The sequence below is a fragment of the Suricata suricatta genome, chromosome 11 (genome assembly GCF_006229205.1).
Source record: "Suricata suricatta isolate VVHF042 chromosome 11, meerkat_22Aug2017_6uvM2_HiC, whole genome shotgun sequence".
NCBI lineage: Eukaryota > Metazoa > Chordata > Mammalia > Carnivora > Herpestidae > Suricata > Suricata suricatta.
Genome location: NC_043710.1, coordinates 22,648,001 through 22,670,582, shown reverse-complemented (window position 1 = coordinate 22,670,582; position 22,582 = coordinate 22,648,001). Strand labels below are relative to the sequence as shown.

General features: G+C 36.5%; 1 long non-coding RNA gene across 1 annotated transcript in view; it reads left to right on the top strand.

The window, feature by feature from the left end:
- LOC115272142 overlaps positions 1–22,014 on the top strand; it is a 228,181-nt gene extending 206,167 nt beyond the window's left edge. The window contains exon 3 of the long non-coding RNA XR_003900269.1: positions 21,428–22,014. This is a non-coding gene — a long non-coding RNA (uncharacterized LOC115272142). The remainder of the gene's footprint in view (positions 1–21,427) is intronic.
- The last annotated feature ends 568 nt before the right edge of the window (positions 22,015–22,582 follow it).

Sequence of the window (22,582 nt, the reverse complement as noted above, 5' to 3'; positions counted from 1 at the left end):
TCTTAAAGAATGTAGAACAAAAAGGAAGGAATGACAGGAAAGTTTTTGTTGCTGTTTGATGAAGGAGATAGCATCGACAAGTAAGGTGAATAAGGAAGAACTTCAGGCAAATGCCAGATATTGGGAATTAATATGGACTTTTAAAATAAGTTTTGGGCTAATATAGATACTCTATAGTAGAAGGAATTTCAGGGGAGGTAGTTTGGACTTGTTATGAATGCTATTATCTATCTATCTATCTATCTATCATCCATCTATCTATTGTCTATCTGTCATTTAATGAATCTCTCCTCTCACTCCTACAAAGATGTCTTTGAACGGCTCTAAAAAGAATCATTAGGCAAAATAAAGCATTCTTATCATATGTGACATATTCGTCGAATATATTTATCATTAAATTCACAAGTCCCATAACTTTTTTTGAAGTTAAAGTTGTCTGGGGGATGAATTCAAGACTGCATTATTACCATCTTATTGAAGACAACCTTTGTTGGTAGTGATAGCTCTTGTGGGTGATTTGGATGAGGTTTTGGTGATGATTTAAACATTATTATTGGAAACATGCATATATTTATTTGCTACCAAAGAATCATATATGATGTTTCAGTATCCAAAAGCTTTATGTAAACTTAATTGTGCCACAGCTTTACTATTCTTGCCTTCAGGAGTAGCCAGTGATTTTATGAATTTTTGCTATTATTTGATACTTGTCTCAGAGGGATCCAGTATACCACTGAAATATTGATAATGATCATGTGAGCTTTCAAATTCTATTAAAATAATTGTTTTTAAATTATTATATTTAAATGTTTGTTTATTTTTGAGAGAGAGAGAGGCAGAGAATCTCAGGCAGACCCCACACTGTCAGCATAGAGCCTGATGCAGGGCTTGAGATTATGACCTGAGCTGAAATCAAGAGCTGGACACTTAACCAGCAGAGCCACCCAGACACCTCATAGTTTATTATTTTTATTCAAATAATATTTTCATGTAGACTAAAGAATCAAACAATAAAAATTATCAGACTTGTAATGAGAAAAACATAGTCTTCTATTACAACATTCCCTATCCTTAATTTCACCCCCCCCCCCATACTATTTCTTGATTTTTCTGGTTTAGATGTTACTGTGATGGTTACTTTTATGCGTTGACTTGGCTAGGTCACGCTACCCTGATATTTGGTTGAAAGCTTTTCTGGGTGTTTCTGCAAAGGTTTTTGTTACTTGAGATTAACATTTAAAGCAGTAGATTTTGAGTAAAGCAGATCACCCTCAATGATATGGTGGGTTTCTTTCAATCAGTTGAAGGCCTTTGATCTCAACTCTTCCCTTGGTCTCCAGCCTGCTGTTCCATGCTGCAGTGTTTAGACTTGTCAAACCTCCACATTTATGTGAATTAATTCTTTCAAATGAGTCTCTCTCCTCATCCCCATCTCTCTACCTCTATCTATTTATGTACACATATGCACATACTGTTTATTCTGTTTCTCTGGAAAATCTTGACTAATATAGATATTGACTTCCAAATTTCAAAGATGAATCTCTACCTTTTATTATTTTCTACTACTTCCTTTCTCCTCATCTTTGTAATATAATCACATCCTAATTTTTATTTAAATTAGTATTTTTTATGAATGCATTTTTAGGACAATATTGTTATTGTTCACAGTGGTATATATTAATGAATGCATCATAAATGTCTTCATTCTAATACAAATTTTCTTTCTCTTAACGTTAATCACTGCCTCAAGTTCTTTGTGTGCATGCTTTTCTTAAAAATTTTTTTTATTAATGCTACAGGACACTAATCAATATGCTCCTACACTACTGCTTCTAAAATCTAGACATATTTATTACTGATTCTCTCATCATTGCCAGCCTAGTACCCACATTTTCGTGGCTAATCTGAATCTCAGGTTTATAATTCCAGGTCTGGGCTACGGACAACTGATTGGTTAAGTCAGAGTCATTTGTTCATGTTCTAGGTGCAAGAGGGAACTGGTAAGACAGAGTTCTAGCTTTATAGCTTCTGTTGTAAGAGGAAGTTTATGTTTCACCTGGCTAGGGATTTCCATAACCCTGAAGGGGCTTCACTTTCTGAGTGGCCAAGTTGAATTGTAAATGGTCGCTATATCCTGACACTGACTTACATTTAGGAAACTAATTGGCCTTAATTATCAACTTCATTCATTCATCAAAATTCATATATAGACACAGAAAAGATAGGTGAAAAGAAATTGGGAAATTAGATTTTAATCCCATGTCTAATATTTATAGATATTGATCTAGATTGTGGTACATAATGAAAGATGCTATTTCTAAGTGAAAGTCAAGATCAGGTCTTGATTTTCACTTAGAAACTCACCAGTTAGATAATTTTTTAATTATCAGTACTTTAAAAGCTTTCAGAAAACAGTTATATCTCAAAAAATGCGGCCAAAACCTCAGAAAACTATCTTGAGATGGTGGACTTTCAGTGTTTTGTCTTCAATTCCAATAAGATATGGAAGGGGAAAATGACTGGACAGAATGAAGGAAATAAGGAGGAGAATGGAAGTAAAAGATTAATTCTTTGGTATTCAAACTGAATTCGGTTTGAAAGTTTTGCATTGAGTATTAGTAGATTCCAAAATATGTACCATCCTAGGTAATGTACCCACTCTTATTTTTGATACATAGTCAGTCTTAAATTACTGAGACTCCCATCCATAAGTGACTAAATGAGATAGATGATAACAGCCTTAATTTAGGAGTAGAGAAAATGTTTTGTTCTCTGAGGAATGAGTTTTTATTTATAATGTGCACTTCATAAATCTAAATTGTTTCAAATGTAATTATTTTATAAGTAAAAATGTTTTATTTCCTTATGATGTCAGCTGCAAGAATTGTCTGAAAATCAGAAGGGAATTTTTTGGCTTCATACTTCTCTACACATATTTTATTACGTTGCATAATTTTAAGAAAATTCCCACTGGTAGTAAATAGCCAAAAATTAGAGGTGTGTTGATTTCCTTCAAGTCACCTAGCAGTTATTTAAGAGTAAGATGTCAAATTGGAATTTTTCATTAGTGTTTTGAATACTGGATTGAAACAATTAAAAGCTGGGAGAAGTCATATTTAGGAAATCAGTAAGGAAGTAATTAGGCACATACCATTTTTTTCCTTTGAAAAAACATAGAATGTGTTATAAGATGAAACAAGTTTTGTGTGTGTGTGACTATTCCTCAAACCAAATTGTTTTTAGAAAGAAAAATACTTTAATCACTAACTTATAGAAATAATTTATTGACTTATAGAGTAGATTTTTTTATTCATCCCACAGATATTTTGATTTTTAATTATACATTGTGAGAAATGTATGCATGATACTCTGCTTACTATATTGTTATCTAATATTATAATAAAAATGTAACATATTATATAATACAAGTTTAACTACCTCAGGTAATATTTTGAACAGGTATTGATTTTTTACAAAACAGAGGTCCTGATTATTTTTTCCTGCAGAGGGAAATAAAGATATCCATAATAATCTGTCATAGATTTGGTATGCATTTGTATTCAATATCGGAAGAAGTGTTCTATGACCAGATAATAGTTCCTATACCTGGGTTACAAATTCAGATTGAAAGAGGAGCTTTGTGCAATGAAGTTTTGTTAAACTGTAAAGTGATGTGGGCCGTGGATTGCAGGTAAAGGACGGCTGTTATGAAGTGATTGCCTCTAAGGAAAAGATCTTTGAGAAAACTACTTACATTCACTCAAGTATGTCAAAATATTACGTAAGTGCTGTACTTTGTATTGACAGCATCTGTTCCTTGTCCTGGCCTGGAGGGTGTCAAACTATGTATAAATTCAAAAATGCAAATGTTATTGCTTCTTTCAAAGCTAAATTTTCACATTATACCTCAAACCATGAATAAATTCTACAGATTTACACTCTCTTCCCCTTTACCTCATCATCAGTCCTCTTTATTCATGAAAAATATGCTGGACTCTCCACGTATATATTCTTTTAATTTCCATTCTGCCAAAGGACTGAACAGAAGTATGTTTGTAATTCCAATAGTGATGATATTGATGATGACAATGATCACAGCAATGATAATGATAAAATGATTTTAATAATAATGATTAGCATGTTGATAATGTTATTTTTTCAAGTTTTTATTAAATTCCAGTTAGTTAACATACGGTATAACATTATTTTTAGGTATTTTTAGGTATTTTTAGGTGATTTGTCACTTACATACAAAATCCAGTGCTCGATGATGATGTTATTTCTGATAGCAGTTCCAAGTTCTTACTCATTTCTGCATTGTTGGTTGTAGGGAAGAAGAAGAAAACCATTAATATTTTCAGACAATTATGGAGAATTACTCTATCAGGAAGAAGATGCTATCATAAATATACTTTATACTCATTCTTTCCGTTTCCACTGCCAGCATTAATCTCTCTACTCATTGATTCATTCATTCATCTATTCAATCCATGCTTATTAGGTATAACTAAGGTGCTAGAATACCACAGAGAGCAAACACAGACACAGCTATTACCTCCATGGACTCTCAATCTAGTAGTATACACAGAGGTTAGTTCCATAAAACTAATTGAAAAATCGCAACTATAATAAGTGCCATGATTGAAAGTGACATAATGCTACTACAGCTTATAAAAGAGGGATTTGATATAAATTATGAGCAAGGAACTAATGAGCCTTAGGAATTAAAGGATGACAGGGAAAAAAAAGTATCCCAAGAAGAGCAGTCAAGGGAAACATGATATGAATATTGGTGATTGAAAGACATTTCGTCTGAATTAAAGCTAGGGGGATGTGGTTTAGGATATAGCTAGAAAAATAGCTAGGGCCATGCCAGACTGAGCCCTGTTCTATTATGTTACATGAAAGAGGAAGCGATCAAAATATTTTAAGTTGGAGGATGCCCCAATAAGATTTGCATTTTGAAAAGGTCGCTCTGACTTGGCTGCTGTCTGAAGGGAGCATACTGACTGGATAACAAGTTATAGATTTAAAAGAAACAAAAAGGAACCTGGTATTTGACATTGACATGGCCAAATACCCTATTTTATTAAGAAAGAAATTAAAGTTCAAGAGACACGATAACTTTTATAATTAGTACCAGAACCTAATTTAAAAGAAACAGAATTTAGATTATTTATTCTAAATATTTTTTCAATAATACTCTGACATGTGGTTATTAAGTATCAGAGCCAAACTTGCTTAATTGTTTCTGCTCTTAGATCAATTTCTGTCACATTTTCCTTGCCATTTCTTCCAGAGTTCCCATTCATTTTCAATACTTCTTGCTATTTTCTCTCTCCTGCTGAACAAAAATATCATCTTGTAATTCTGAACTACAAAAAATTCTGTGATACCCTAAGGCTCTCCTTACACATTTCCAGTGATGTAATAACTTGTTCATAAACATATTATTTTTCTAATAAATTACATTTTCTGAGGGTAGAGGCAATAATTTGATCTGTTTTCCTTCCTCTGATTCTGATTTGATGTCTTGTATGTAATAGGTGTGTAAACAAGGATATTACTTTGAAAACCATTAATATTCTCTATGAATACATTATACTGTATTACCATATATTTCTGAAGGTTACCTTCTTCCATTTTTTTAAAGAAGTTTATTTATTTTTGAGAGAGAGGTGGAGCATGAGCTGGGGAAGAGCGGAGAGAGAGGGAGGCACAGAATCCAAAGTAGGCTGCAGGTTCTGAGTTGTCAGCATAGAGCCCAACATGGGGCTTGAACCCATGAACCATGAGATCATGACCTGAGTTGGTCAGATACTTAACCAACTGAGCCACCAACGTGCTTCTGAAAGTTACCTTCTAAATACAGCATTTTGTCATTAAATAATAACAAAAAAATAACCATAGTTTTATTCACGGGCATTTCACCCAGTACTAAGGCTTACATGGCCAAATTTGACAATCCTAGTAGGAAGAAATAGGAAATACAGATTTTACCAAGTCCTTCCTGGGGTCAGAAAGATTTCCCATGATGGTTGTGTATGTTTGTGACCATTTTGTAATTTTATAATACAGTTGTAAAATCAGTTATTCTAAAAGCCAAAAAATTGTTTTAAAGTTGAGTAAAAAATACTTACAGACCTACCTAAAACTTCAATAAATTCTCATTACATTTCAAATGCAAGCCAGATTCCTTACTACATAGAAAGTGATCCTATGTGATAAAGCCATGTGGGGGCCTCTGATCTCGGGTTCCTTTACTCTGCCCTCAGTCACTGTGCCCCAACCACTATGCCTTTTCTCAACTCTTCAAATAGTACAGGGTCACCTCAGCCTGCTAGCCTTTGTGCTGCTTTTTCCTGCTCTTAAGGTTTCTCCTTACACAGCCTCCTAGGTCTCATGTCTTATCATTTAGATCTCAGCTGAAATACAAGAGGCTCAGGGAGAGCTTCTCTGACAATGTCCCCGGTACCACTCACCCTCTGTCACGTCACACCACTGTATATTCTCCCCAGGACTTCTCATGATTTGACATTTTAATACGTATGTATTTCCTTACATACAGATCTGTCTTCTATAACTACAAGTTCCATGGAAATATAAACTGTGTCAGTCTGGCTCACTATTTTATTTCTAGAGGACAGGATATCACGTGTAATTCAGAAAATATTCAGTAAATATTTGTTAGATATGAAAAGAATACAATGAGTAGCTAAAGAAGTCATGCTATTCGTTTTTAAATGTTTATTTATTTTTGAGAAAGAGAGAGAGAAAGAGTCGGAGTGCAAGCAGGGGAGGGTCAGAGAGAGAGGGAGACACAGAATCCAAAGCAGACTCCAGGCTCTGAGTTGTCAGCACAGAGCCCAATGCAGGGCTTGAACTCATGAACTGAAAGATCATGGCCTGAGCTGAAGTTGGATGCTTAACCGACTGAGCCACCCAGGCATCCTGCAATCATGCTATTCTAAGGCCTCCTCTGGACCACTACCTCAAAGCAGCTATAGGCACAGGGTTCCAGATCTTTCTTTGACAGAATTCATGGCATCTATATTACTTTTCAATTTACTATTAGATGTGTTCAAAGAGAAATATACAGAGTTTTATGGCATTGTGTGTAAATAAAAAGTCCAAGAACTCTGAATAATAACTTTTCCTTTATTAGGAGTTAAATTTATACCAATATGCTTTAGAAAACTGAACTCTTTGGTACCATGCCTTCATAGCATTACAAGGAGCAGCTGTTAAAACTACTGTAAGCTTGTATATTAGCAAGTGTAAAGGAAGAAGGACTGAAAAAGTGAAACATTCAGGGAATAATTCAAACTTATTTTAGATTAAATTAACATATATTAGCTGTGATTGACCAGGATAGTTAAAAAAAAAAAGTGGTGACCTGAATCTGTGTCAGAAATAAAATTAATTCTGACAATCTATTCATACTATTCTAATGATTTGTATCTTCAAATGAACCCCATACTACTCTAGCTGGACAGTCACTAGACACCCCAGAAATGATCTTTATACACTGGGCTTAATTAATCAAACAATAGTAAATGTTTATATAACATTTATTATATCCCCCTTACTGTTTTATGTGCTTCACATATATTAAAAAGTTTAATCTTTATGATGGCCCTTCAGAGTAACTGATTATTCCCCCTTAACAAAGAAGACTAAGTAACTTAGCCAAGATTAAACTTTTAAGAGCTAACGTGAACATAAGCAGTCTGTATGTCCACACTCTTGATTACTGTACAATGCCTCTTTTCACACAATCCTCTTCAGTCTGAAAAACAATTATGCGTGTATTGAATAAAGTCAAACACAGCTAATAGAGCTGGGGAATGAAGTCAGATATAATAAGTCTGAACATTGAGAAATAGAGAACTAAGGGTGATTATATAAACTTTTAAATGATTCAAAAAATTTTATTGAGTTCAAAAAGATTGTCTTAGCTTAGGCTGCTATACAAAAACACCATAGGGTGGGTGGATTAGAGTCAACAGAAATTTATTTCTTATACTTCTGCAGGCTAGGAAGACCATGATCAAGACAGCAGCAGATTTGGTATCTGGTGAGGTGTCCTGGGTCCTCACATAAAAGAAGGGGCCACAGAGCTCTCTGGAGTCTCTTTTACAAAGGTACTAATCTCACTCATGAGGGCTTTAACCTCATGACCTAATAGCCTCTCAAAGGCTCTGTCTCCAAATACTATTACATTGGGGATTAGGTCTCACCATATAAATTTGGGGGGTGATACATTCAGTCTGGTGAGGAAAAGATTTTGATTGCTTTCTCTCCAGTTAATTTTGCATGGTAGAACCTAAATTTGTAAGCAAATTTGTTAAAATATGAAAAAATATAACTTTAGAATAACTAATGGACTCTTCTATACCTGTTACCTTAGAAAAGCTCCTCATTTGTGAATTCCAAATCGTTTTAGGTACACTACAGCAGTCTAAACACATTTCTGAGACTTACTTTCGAAGAAATCATGTAGTCTGTTTCAGTTGGTTTTATACATATCTATAAATTCTTTACCCATAAAAAACTGCTTGTACTGCAGACATATTCAATATTTCATAGTGCCATACAAAAATAAGTATGTATATATAGATAAATAGGTAGATAGATAGGGGTACAAGCCCTAGCTCTATTATCTACCACAAATAAAACTTTTACCAAAATGCTTCCTTTGGACTCATTTCCTTACTTTTACTCTTATTTCCTTATTCATTTCCTTTACTTTTACAGCAAGAAATATTCTTCTATTGCTTTTATCTGCTCAATTATATTTGGGGGGGTCCTTTTATTCTTTTGATTCTGATTATTTTTAAAAAATAAATATTTATTTGGAGAGAAAGAGAGACCAAGTGAGCACATGAAAGCATGAGGAGGGGAGGGGCAGAAAGAGGGGAAAAAAGGGAATCCCAAGCCAGCTCCACTTTGACTGAGCCAACCAGGCACCCCATCTGATGATTCTTACACTCTTTATATCCCTATATCTTACAACACAGAGACTTTATTAAGAGAGAATCAACCATTAAGACTGTTTGTCTGTCTGTCTCTTTGCTAGGGATGCTATTTTACTATTTTTTGATGTTTATATACTTTGAGAGAGAGAGTGTGTGTGTGTGTGTGTACAGATTCAAAGGAGGAGGGGCAGAGAGAGAGAGAGAGAGAGAGAGAGAGAGAGAGAGAGATCCCAAGCAGGCTCTATGCTGTCAGCACAGAGCCCAGCACAGGGCTTGAACTCACAAACCCTGAGATCATGACCTGAGCTGAAATCAAGAGTCAGAGGCTTAATTGACTGAGCCACCCAGGTGACCCTATTTGCTAGGGATTTTAATCTTTTGGAATATACCCAGGGTAGGAAGGCAGCTGGAAATGAGTAGCACTGTAGATTAAGGTTACTAATCCCTCATATATAGTCTCTGAGGTGGTGCTGTCTCCTGTCTTTACCAAAGATTGTGTGATTCCTCCATTACTCTGATATAATCCACATCCTTTCAAAAAGTTGCTGTGTGCACGCTCAAGTCAATAAAGTTACTCTGCTACTTACTATCAAGGAAACTAAATGAAACAGGAAATAATTCCTATTCTAATGATCTTCAGAATTGTTAGTCTGGGCCATATGAATTGATAACTGTGAAAAGGATTAACGAGAAAATTCTACATAAGTAATCATTACAGACCACCTAGACAAAATGGTGGTACCTAGTACAAAATGAAAATGCAGGCTTCTTGTTCAAAATTATTTAGACTTTCATATGATGACTGCTATTTTGCATTCCCCCAAAATTCATTTGTTAGATTCTTTTTTTAATTTTTTTAAAATGTTTTTTTTACTTGTTTTCGAGAGCTAGAGAGAGACAGTGTGAGCAGGTGAGGGTCAGAGAGAGGGAGATACAGAATCTGAAGCAGGCTCCAGGTTCTGAGCTAGCTCTCAGCACTGAGCCCGACACAGGGCTCAAACCGACAAACTGTGAGATCATGACCTGAGCCGAAGCCAGACGCTCAACCGACTGAGCTACCCAGGTGCCCCCATTTGTTAGATTCTTAATGCCCAATGCAATGATATTAGGAGATGGACCTTTGGGAAGTGATTGGTGTTCTGCCCCCCTAAATGGAATTATGCCCTTATAAAAGAGTCCACAGACATTTCCCTTGCCCCTTCCTCTGTGTGACAACATCCGAAATCAGTACCCTGAAGAGCACCCTTATCCAATGATGTTGGCACCTTGATCTTGGACTCTCAGCCTCCAGAACTGTGAGAAATAAATTTTGGCTGTTTATAAACTACTCAGTCTGTGGTATATTGCTACAGCAGCCTTAATGGACCAAAACAGTGACAACAGAGCATTAAACCAAGTACAGAGTCCGCACATTGCATACCTGTGAAGCTGGCCCTTGCTTACTTACTATAATGGATTTGAAATCAGATATTCCAGGGGTACTGGGGTGGCTCAGTGGGCTAAGCTTCCTACTCTTGGTTTGGCTCAGGTCATGATCTCACGGTTTTGTGAGTTTGAGAGCCTGCTCTGCGTGGACAGTGAAGAGCATGTTCAGGATTCCCTCTGTCTGTCTGTCTGTCTGTCTGTCATTCCCCCCACTCATATTATTTCTGTTTCTCTCAAATAAATAAATGATCTTTAAAAATAAAATAAAATAAAATCACTATATTCCTTAGATATCATGATCCTTTTTAAATGCAGTGTCATTATTAATACCTCCTGTCTTTCTTTATTAATTATTAGCAAGAAATAGACAAAAAGAAATGTAATTCCAGTAATCCTAGGACTGCTGGTGGTATTTGCCATTGGCAAACTATAATAAGACTATAAAAAAATTAGATGTGTATTTTACTAGCAATTAAGATAAATACAAATATTCTAATTATTGGACTGAAGACTAATCTGTAGAATAATCTGTAAAAAGTTGTTAATATCTATACCATGGAAATAATTTTTATTTTTATAAAGCTTATCCACTAGAGAAATTAGATGCATTTCATTTACAATTATAAAGTCATGAGAATAGATAATACTAAAAGTATTTTTTGATTAATGATTTCTCAATAACTAGCTGTATGTTCCTGAAAAAGTTAAAATATTTTTTTACGTCTTTTTTCTCATTTTCAGAAAACTTCAATTTTTTCCTCTTCTCACTGGGTCATGGTAAGGAAAGAATGTGAATTCCCTGAAAATGTAAAAAAAATACAAATAAAGTAATAGCAATACTAGTGCTCTTATTAATATTGTCATTTTATTCTTTTGTCACTTCCTATCCAATAAATGCCCAAGATGGTGCAGGCAAACTAAACTCATGGTATTCGAAGATTTTGCTAAGGCACTTTTAGTTAACTTAAAGAATTAGAGGGAAATCTTTTTGACTGATTTACAAATTCTAGATAATGTGACATGTCTTTCTGACCGAAGATTGTGTTTCAATCATGTGGCACTCTCAGTGGTGCCTGGCACAGTTTCAGACGTGTAGTACTTAGCACAATTTGTAAAACTTTGCCCTGTTGTATCTCCATAATCAAACTCTAAGGTTAGATTCCCTCTGCTAAGGGAATGGGTTAATTTAGTTTCAATTATGTACTGATTCCTTCTGGCATATTATTTTAATAATCAAAGGACTTAAGAACTTTGAGTTCCACTCACCATGAATGCTTCTCATTGTTACATTTTGATTTGCCAACCTTTTGTCTCTGTTTCTGTATTCCTTGAAATGACAGTTTAAGCCTTTTAATTTTTCAAAGTCTAGGTAGTTATAAAAGAGCATTGCAGGTTCAGATTTTTCATATGTTGAGTTAACACCATTAGATATTGCCATGAAAGCAGGTGAACCGGCATAAATCATATGATCATACAGCTGGGAGAAAACTCCAAAGGTCACACAGTTAATTCTCTTGAATCCACATAGACTGCCTTGAAATTAACCTAGACAAATAGGTGTCTGTCCAAGAACGTAAAGGTCAAATGGCATCATGAATGTATGAACACCCATAGCCACGTGGAGTATAAGGTGATACTTTAGGCAATTCAAGTACAGTATCTTCATATTGGTTTAATCATCTGAACGTAAGAATATTTCCATTTGTACAGCAGTGTTGTTAACAGAAGAAAGTGATTGGAAGTCTGAAAGATGGTGCTGGAAGGTTTTATTGAGACTGAAAAAAGAAACTACATACAAAATGCCCATATCAGTTATCTACTGCTATGTAATAAACCACCACAAAGTTTAATGACTTAAAACGATAATAACAATTCATTGCCCATGACTACAAAACTTGAGAAAGACTCAGTGGGAAGAGATCATCTTTACCCATATGGTGTTGAGAGGAAGATGCTGACTTGGTTTGTAGGATACAAGATAGCCTCTCTCACATGTCTGGCAAAACAGATAGGATTGCTAGAATGAGTAGAGCATGCTGAAACTCTGAAAAAGAAGAGTCTTCACTGTTTTTACAGGGAGACTTACTATTCAAAGGACAAAAATGGAAGATGTATACCTTTTAATAACCAGGGATATTATACATAGAGTGTCACATCTGCTATATTTTACCCATCAAGCAAGTCACAAGGTCAATGAGTGGGCACTCCTAAGAGAGGTAGAGTAAGTCTTGATGTGAGAAAGGCAAGGATGTACAGGGAAGGATTGAATTTCTAGAAAGAAATCTCAGTAAAATATCCCATGATAAATCATGCCTCAGTAAACTCTACCATGATACCTCATGCTTCCTCAAGTAAGAACTATACCCACCCCCTGCAACACCTCCCCAAACACATCTCATCATAGAATTAGACTTGAAGTCTAGTATCTTTTGCTCTGCAACAGGGCTGGCTTTGGATGGTTCTTCCTGGGTGCAAGTCCAGTTCCTCTGAAGAATTGGAAATGTAAAAGGCTGGTTCTCAGGGCACCGGGGTGGCTCAGTTGGTTAAGTGCTGGACTCTTAGTTTCAGCTCGGGTCATGATCTCATGATTTCATGAGATTGAGCCCCATATCGAGCTCGGAACTGACAGCAGGGAGCCTGCTTGGGATTCTCTGTCTCCTCTCTCTGCCCCTCCCCCACTAGAGCTGTTTCTGTTTCTCTCAAAATAAATAAATAAATGTAAAAAAATAATTAAAAGGCTGATTATCTGCCCCTAGTATTATTCATGAGTCAGGGATGGGACAATAGAGACTAGAAGGGAAGGGGAAAAATAGTTACAAACAGAGAGGAAGGCAAACCAGAAGAGACTCTTAAATAGAGACAACAAATTGAGGGTGGATGGAGGGCAAGGGAGGGGTGAAAATGGGTGACAGGCATTGAGGTGGGCACTTGTTGGGATGAGCACTGGGCATTGTATGTAAGCGATGAATCATGAGAATCTACCCCTCCCAAGAGCACAATGTATACACTGTATGTTAGCTAACTTGACAATAAAGTTATGGAGTCTCTGCTCCATAGCTCTTCTGAAATCCAACTATTGCTTGCTTTCAGAGCCTCCTACTTCTGCAGACAAGGAAAGTTCTCTGAATAGAACCCAGTTCTGGCCTGTGAGAACACATTTACTGTCTCCTGGCTAGCCTCAGCCTCTGGCTCTATCCTCTGAGCTATCAGCTTTGTTCTCTGAGATGCCATTCCCTAGATAACTATTTGCTGCTAAGTAATTTTTTTCTTTCTGATACTAAACACTTGATGGCCAGAGCCTCTTTTTATTAGGAAGCATGTTAATCCCTGTTAGCCCAAGCTTGTACAAGTTTCTAATAACTTTGTATCAGGTTAATGTATGAAATTACAGTTCATTTTATTAGATAAAAGCCATACCATAATGTCTTCAAGATAAGCCCTTCTCAACTTTTGGCTGCAAGCCAAAATAGTTTGTTTTGTTTTGGGGGTATTTTTTTTTCATGCTGGGGGAATACAGCATAAAACACCTTAAGTCTTTCTGAGGTTTTAAAAAGAGGTCTTATAAAATACCATGGATTTGATCTCTTAACCGGAAGTGCCCTGAATTTGATCTTTGCCTGAGGCTATTTTAACTTTGAGGCTGGGGATTAGAAAAAAAATATATGTATATATATATTGCAACCCCGAAAGCCCTCAGATAGAAATATTTCCTCCACATTTTGTTTCAAAATGGAGTATTTTCTTCTTTAGCTCATCACCTGTCTTCTATTTTATCACCAGTAAAGAAAGTCAACTAGCACTTTGGACATTCTGCCTAGGTACCTTCTTATTCAGATATATTTTCTACATTTTATGCTAACCCAGTCAGCAGTTTTGCCAATTTTCCCATCAATGTACAACACTAGTTTTCCTTCCTTTGCTCTTCTACCAACAGTGTACACACTGCCCATCCAGCTCAGAACCACTTGGTTCTAAACAAATACCACTTATTTTAAGTTTCTATTATGTAGCATGCCATTTCCATGTATCAACGGCTACCTCATTTATATATTACTGAGTAAATAATCACCACTTAGCATAAAACCATAATTAATCATTTCGCACAATTTTCTAAGAAAGTAAGACTCTGATGGATAGCTCCACTGCACAATTGCATGTTGATTGTGGTCGCTTAGCTCTTGAGTGACTGCTGCATCTATCTGGGAACAAAGCTGATTCTGGAACATCTCAGATGCCTTTAGTCACATACCCAGTACTTCAGCAGATAGGATGTCCGCTATCTAACTGGGCCTCCCTGCATATTTTCTCTCACTATTCAGTAGTCTGATCTGAACATCCTTGCAGGTAGATCCAAAAAAGTTAAAGGAGAGGCTATTAGTCTTCTGGAGACATAAGTATATAGATCTGGGAGAATATCTTCTTTACTACATTCTGTTGGTACATTCTCTACTACATCACAAGGCTAGCTCAGATTCTAGAGGAAGATACCACATCCACATATTGATGGGACTGTGGTATATACATGCCAAGACTGAAGAAATTCTTCAGAGTTATGTTTAAAGATAATCTATCACTTCCCAGTATAATTCTGGACTTGTAGTCAGTGATCAATGAATGTCAGTTGTCTTTCATTGACACACATCAGATGATGTATATGGTAATTCTTAATAATGAATATATTTATTAAATAATAAAAAATAAAATTAATTTTACTCTCACCACAGTTATCTGGTTGTCAGTTTTAAATTTCTCCTTTTGTAAAAAGTATTTTTAAAGTTTATTTATTTTTGAGAGAGAGAGAAAGAGAGACAGAGAGAGAAATGGGAAGGGCAGAAGGAGAGGGAGAGAGAGAATCCTAAGCAGACTCCATGCTTTCAGTGAAGAGCGTGACACAGGGCTTCATCTCGTGAAGTCATGCCCTGAGATGAAATCAAGAGTTGGATGCTTCATCAGGGCACGTGGGTGGCTCAGTCTGGCTTCGGCTCAGGTCATGATCTCACAGTTTGTGACTTCGATCCCTGCATCGGGCTCCATGCTGACAGCTCAGAGCCTGGAGCCTGCTTCAGATTCTGTGTCTCCCTCTCTCTCTGACCCTCCCCTGCTCACACTGTCTCTCTCTGTCTCTCAAAAATAAAAAAATTAAAAAAAATAGTTGGACACTTAACCAACTGAGTCACCAGGTACCCCTTAAATTTCTCCTTTTTAAATAAAGAAGGCATATTTTCAGTGACAGATGATTTTGAGAGATCACATAGTATTGTGACTAAAGAGATGACCTAGATTTTGCAACTACAAGGTCACTTGTCTTATTATATGTCCTGAAGACCTTTTCACTACATTGAGGAATAAACAAGGATGAGATAGAGTAGAATCTGGGAGTAAGAACTATTCAAACTTTACTGCTTAAAATATTGTAGAATGTGGGGAAGCGAGCTTGTTGTGAAGAGATGTGTTTCCACTACCTCAGTGTTATCTACTTCTACATAAGGAATTTAAAGTTAAAATTTTAAAACCTGTGAACTTCCCATGCTCTCTTTTCTCAGTCTTTGATTGCATTGCTTGTTCCAGCCAATAAAAGTATGTGCTGTGTAGGTGAGATCTAAGGAATGATGGAGGTGTGCTAAAGTCATCATCTATATTTTCTATACATATAGAGATAAAATGGAATTTTAGATTATTATCATATGGCCTGATATTTTACCCTTTTTATTTAAACACAGAGAATTTTTTTTCTTCTGAACAGTTCCCTTAGAGTATAGGACACACAATTTTTAGCTCTGTGCATTCAGGAGTATTGACATCTTATTCGTTTGGTGTCATGCTTCAGAGAAGGAGTTTAAAAGGCCCCAGAAGCACTGATGATTAGGAGATTCAGGTACACATTGGCCGTGACAACAGCCGCCCTATGCGGTGTCAGTAGCTGAGGCCAGCCGGTTCTGGTAGAGCTGTCTCTACCACCAGGTGAAGAGAAGACGCACTTTCATCTTCATGAATGTGAGAGGCATTTCAGAGAGTCTTTTCAAAGCTCTGTGTTGGCCACGCTGAGAAAGAGCATTAAAATATGTTTGCAGGAATGAAGCAGAGAGCCCTCTGTTCACCAAAAGCTCTGCAGGGAGCAGCAAGGGAGCCTTGTGTTTTTGTTGTTTCCCCACGTGCATCACTCAGTCTACACAGTGGTGTTCACAGAGCGAAGAGGAAAGAGAAGGGGCTGAAAAGGAGGGTAGGAAGCAGGATAGTGACTCATGCCAACTGCAGTCTTCACTGAATCTGACTCCTGCACATAGATCAGAAGAAACTCAGAAAGATGGCAATAGACAGTGCAGTGGAGGTGATTGAAGAGCAAAGGCTGACCCACGTTCCTGTAGAGATGAGGTGAGCCAGAGAATGAGGCCGGAGGTACATCATTAGAGGGGAAGAAAAGTTTTACAAACTGGCCTCTGGGTTTCCACTAGTGACACACAAAACCCCAAAGGGAAGGATCAATGCGGGGTGTGAAGGGAGTGGTGACTGGCCTCTGCCAAACTGCTGGAAATACATTGCGTGTGACTAAGGGAAAAAATAAAGGTAAATTTGGGGAATGCTGAAAAATAAAATGTGTGAAAGCTCTTAAACACTTCATTTGGGAGAAAAGTCCAGGAACTTCCTTCTTCATGTCAGACACTATACTAGGTGTAAAAAAAAAAAAAGGCCCTAAATTTTGAGGTAATTATTTTTCATATTGTAGAAATAGGCATACAAACAAATAATTAGGATTCGATGCTCAGAATATTAAAATATACAAAATTATAAACTACCTCCATCCTTCATCACTGCGTCATCTCATTTTCTTTTCTTTATACTAGATGAGACTCTACTTGCAAACATAAAAATGTTGTGAGAAGATTTGAATTTGGCCAGTATTTGTGAATTTTTATCTTCTAGTATGGAGAGCATTTCAAACTTCCCTTTGTTTTTAATGTGTGGAATAGTTGTTGATAATTCTGTCTTATCCATGGAGTCTTCACTTTTTTTTTTAAATTCCCTGTTTATGTTATACATTTCTACCCTTATAAATACCTCACTCCCACCAGACCAATGTTTTTTAGTTTGCATATAAATTTAATTTTGCTGTCCATGCTTTTGAATCTTCTGAAGCTTTCCTCTCCATTCTTAAATCCAATTCTAATTCAAAAACATTTACAGTTAAAGGAAGGAACGAATATTTACAGTTAAAGGAAGGAAAGAACATGGTAAGTTATATAATTATAGTAATATTAGCATTTACATTTACTATGCAATATGCTGACAAATTCACATGAATCATCATATCTACTATTTTTGTAAGTTCAATACTTTTGTTGGGTTTTTTTTTGTATAAAGCTTTAGAAGTTAGATGAAAAGAAGCAACTTGACCAAAGTTAAAGGTTCCATAAGTGGCACAATAAATTTAAAGACTGATACACTGTGTTGTAAAATCTTACCTATTTTGCCACGCTTAAAATTGTGTCACATAAAATCAAAACTATAAGAAAGGATTTTTGTGGCATTAAAGAAAGAACAGTATTTGGGATTCATGAAACACACACACACACACACACACACACACACACACACACAATGTAATGTTTGGATCTCCAGGAGTAGCATAATTCAGGTCAGTGAAGAAAAGTAGTTGGCCTTCCAAACCAACATTTTTAGTTGAAGACAATAAGAACTATTAATATAAAAATACATTAAGGACGCCTGGGTGGCTCAGTCGGTTAAGCATCGGAGTTCAGCTCAGGTCATGATCTAACGGCATCAAGCTCTGTGCTGATAGCTTTCAGCCTGGGGCCTGCTTCAGATCCTGTCTCTCTCTACCCCTCCCCTCCCCTCCCCTGCTGGCGCCCGCTCATGCGTGCTCTCTCTCTCTCTCTCTCTCTCTCTCTCAAATATAAAATAAAACATTAAAAAAAAAGTTTATTTCTGCTTCCAGGAATATGGGGCAGATATATGTGTTCCCCTTTCTCTCCCTTAGTAATCTTTAGTTTGGGTCCAATTAAAAGTCCTGAACATTATATTAAAAAAGAAATAAGAAAAGTAGAGCTAAGAAGAAAGACCAACTAGAAACATCAGGACCCAAAAACAACATGGTGGTGGTGAATTTCTGGGTTTTCTTTTTGCCTAAAATCACACACTTGGAATTTAAAAAGCTACCCTCCCCAGGAACACCAATGGGCACAGAAAATGCCCCAACAAAACCCTGCTCTCTCTAGCCAGAGGGCTAGGAAAGAATTTTTAGACCATAAATCTTCAACTTAGCCATACAGCACCAAAAGATCTGGCCCCACTCCAGTGTCAGTAAGGCCTGAATATAGCCTACACTTGTTCCTCTGTCAGGTTGTCAGTAGGCCCCGTCCACTCCCGCCAGACTGGAGTCAGGGACAGCTAGCTGGGGAGCCTACACTTTCACCCTATTGAACAGTAACAGATCCCCACCTTGTGCGATGCCGCTGGAGTCCTTATGGCAAACCTGGACTTGCACTTCAGCAAGCACCTACCTCCGCGCACTGTGTTAGTGTGGACCACATGTGGAGACAATCTGCCACCCTGCTCAGCAGAGATGGAGAGCCACCTTGAGTGTCATGGAAGCTGTCTGAGGAATCTGAACTTCTGTTTCCACCAGGCAATAATTCAATGGGACTGCCTTGCTACCTCTTGCCTTGCTAATGTCATGTCAGAAAAAGCCAGTGACAAAGATGGCCTTAACATTTCCCTCCCCACAATCCAACTTATGACAGGTTTCTTCCTGCCTCTAGGTCTCTGGCCTCCCTTTCCTTAGAGCATTTACTTGAGCAAACTTATAATTGTAAATCTTCTTCCACCCCTTTGAGATGTAAATAATTTTAGAAGCTTCTTGCCAGGTTTTTTAATGACCTGGACAATCAGTCATTCTTGATTTTGGGAGCCATCTGTTTGAAATCTAGTCATCAAGGAAGACAGGGCTCCCATCCCCCAGTCTCTGTGAGTAGATAGAAATATAACTTAGGTGGGCAGATGGGTACCTCACTTCAAATTGTAAAACAGTCTCCATTAGAAAGATTCCAGGAAATTGCTTCACTTTTGTGTAAAGCTGATTAGTGAACACACATTGCCTGAGACCCACCTCAATCCCCAGCTCTTAAGGACTCGCCAGTCTTTCCTTTACTGCATTGAGTTTAGACTGTATTTTAGTCTGTTTCCTCTATTGCCTGTTTAACTTGGTGCAATTTTTGCTTTCACTCTGGCTCAAACATGCTAGTTCATAACATACTACAAAAATGTTTAGGTTTTAAACAAAGATCACACATTATACCAAGAACCAGGTGGATCTGAAATGAATGGAAAAGAAGACAATCAATAAACGCTAGCAGCAAGATAATAGAAACATTAGAAGTATCTGATAAATAGTTTAAAGTAACCATGGTAAACAAAAATAGTGCTTCAATGGACAATTAGCAACATACTCAAAGCAAAAGAAAAAAAAAGGAAATATTTAGCAAGAGGTTGAAGTTATCAGCCAAGGTGAATCAAAAGGAAATTTTAGAATTGAAAGTAACAATAGTCAAAATACAAACGCAGTAGATTGTCTCATCAGCGGAATGGAAGTGTGCTATGTTTATATTCTAGAAACTTTGTGCTGTTGGTCCTTATTTTACTTTACTAAATGCTTGAAAGAGGAATATTATAATTGGCCTATGAAACTAGTTAGACAATTTGTTAAAATAAAAATGAATTATTCCGGTAGTCGGCCTCACTGGTATGAATTTGCTCCATTTAATTGGATTGATGAAGGTTTTTAATTTGGTAAAAGTACCGTTTGAGGTTTGCATAATTATCATAATGTATTGGCAGGTCTGGTGTTAATTGTTTTGTGTTTATCTCTTTAATATTTCACAAAATATGGGGCACATAAAATTGTTTTTACAGAAGATAATTAGATGGTGTATGATCTTAACATTAAATAACATTGTAGGGGCATCTGGGTGGCTCAGTCGGTTACGCCTCTGACTTAGGCTCAGGTCATGATCTCACGTGAGTTTGAGCCCCGTGTCAGGCTCTGTGCTGACAGCTCAGAGCCTGGAGCCTGCTTCAGATTCTGTCTCCCTCTCTGTCTGCCCCTTCCCCTCTCATGCTCTGTCCCTCTCTGTCTCAAAAATAAAAAAAAATTTTAAGTAAATAAACAAATAGCATTGTATTACACAGAGACAAAGATGCTCTTTATTTTTCTTTCTGGCCTTCTTATTGCTCAGAAAGGACATCTCTGTTGAATATCACAAGTTCTTTATAATCTCTCCATCTTTTTACAAATATAAAGCTTCAGGCTGGCACAATATTTAGATATCTAGGTAGGATATTGTAGCAGTGCTGTTTTCACAGTGTTTGCTTTTTGGTTATCTGTTATTTGTGAAAAACTTCCTTGTTTTCCATTATTATGGTGATATAAAATTTCCTTTTAAAAACACATTTACTGTTTTTAAAAATTCAATTTAAATAAAAATAAGCAATAAGAATACCTATGAGAGGAAAGCAGCAAATGATAATGGTATTATGCTATTGCAGAATATTAATTATTATGCATTAGTTCATTGGGTCTCCCATTAATTATGAGATTAATGTCCCAGTTTCACAAGTGCAGGGACTAAAGCTAAGTGATTTATTCCAGGTTCCACAGATAGTTACAGATAGATCCTACATCATATACATTCAGCTCCTGGGTGAGTGCCCCTCCTTTAAAACAAATTAAGAAGTCACCCTTCTTCTCTATAGGAATTCTAGTCCAGATTATGTGGTTCACTATCTCCACCACTGATAAAGTAATTGTGGGAATCTTAAGTTGTTTCCTCTAGCAAAAATATTCCATTTTTAGTAGTAAACACTGAACTGAAGATCACTTAAAAATGGAAATGTCTATATAATCTCTTTAAAGGATACCTCAGATGAGCTTATTTTATTGATTATTACAATGGGGGTCATTTGATGAAAAACATGGCAGCCAGATAACATGTTCTCATGTTCCTCCTTAGCATGTCATCTATTTGTAAAGAACTCAACTCCAAGAAAGAAAGAAACATAAAGAAGAAAGAAAGAAAGAAAGAAAGAAAGAAAGAAAGAAAGAAAGAAAGAAAGAAAGAAAGAAAGAAAATGAAGAGGGTATGCAATTAAAAGAGAAGCCCTAAATTAATCTAAAACTTTGCATTTAATAAATGACTCAATGAAATCTATAAGATTGAAAAGCCCAGGCTGGATGGGTTAGGAGAAAGCAGAAGAATATATTTGCATAAGTTTCCCTCCAGAATTGAATTAAATGTTACATCTCTTCAAGGTTCAGAGCAAAAATCACATAGATAGCTAGGATCAGGGAATTGAAAGAGATAGCTTTTATTTTTCAAAGAAGTAGACAGTGATATTAATCAAAACAAACCAAAGAGAATGCATTTCACTTATTTGATGAGCATATTTGGACATATTTTAATGTACAAAATGGAGACAACTATAGAAAAAATCTGAGTTCCTTTCCTGACTCTATTGATGCATAAATCATTTTGGTTGAGATATTCATTTAAGATATTAAAGCCATTGCATTTTTTATAAAGTTGTAGAATTATATGTAAAAGGATGTTTTTAATGGATTCACTTTTGCCAAACTTCTGAATCCTATTTTCTGAAGCTAGACTTTTGTACCCTTTTTTAGAAAGTCATAAAGACAAAATAAAAATACAAAAGAAAAAAAAAGGTGCCTGTAATACATTTTTTCATCAACATTTGTTTATATTTCTTGCTTTAAAACAACAAAAAGCTGGGGTGTCTGTATGGCTCAGGTGGCGAAGCGTCTGACTTCAGGTCATGTTCTCACGGTTTGTGGGTTCAAGCCCCGTGTCAAGTACTGTGCTGACACCTCAGAGCCTGGAGCCTACTTCAGATCCTGTGTCTCCCTCTCTCTCTGCCCCTCCCCCACTAAAAAATAAGTAAACATTAAAAAATATTTTTAAACTATTGTTTAATGTTTTATTTGTTTTTGAGAGAGAGAGAGTGTAGGCAGGTGAGGGTCAGAGAGAGAGGGAGAAACAGAATCCAAAGACAGGCTCTAGGCTCTGAGCTACCTGTCAGAGCCTGATGCAGGGCTCGAACCTATGAACCACGAGATAATGACCTGAGCAGAAGCCGGATTCTTAAGTCAG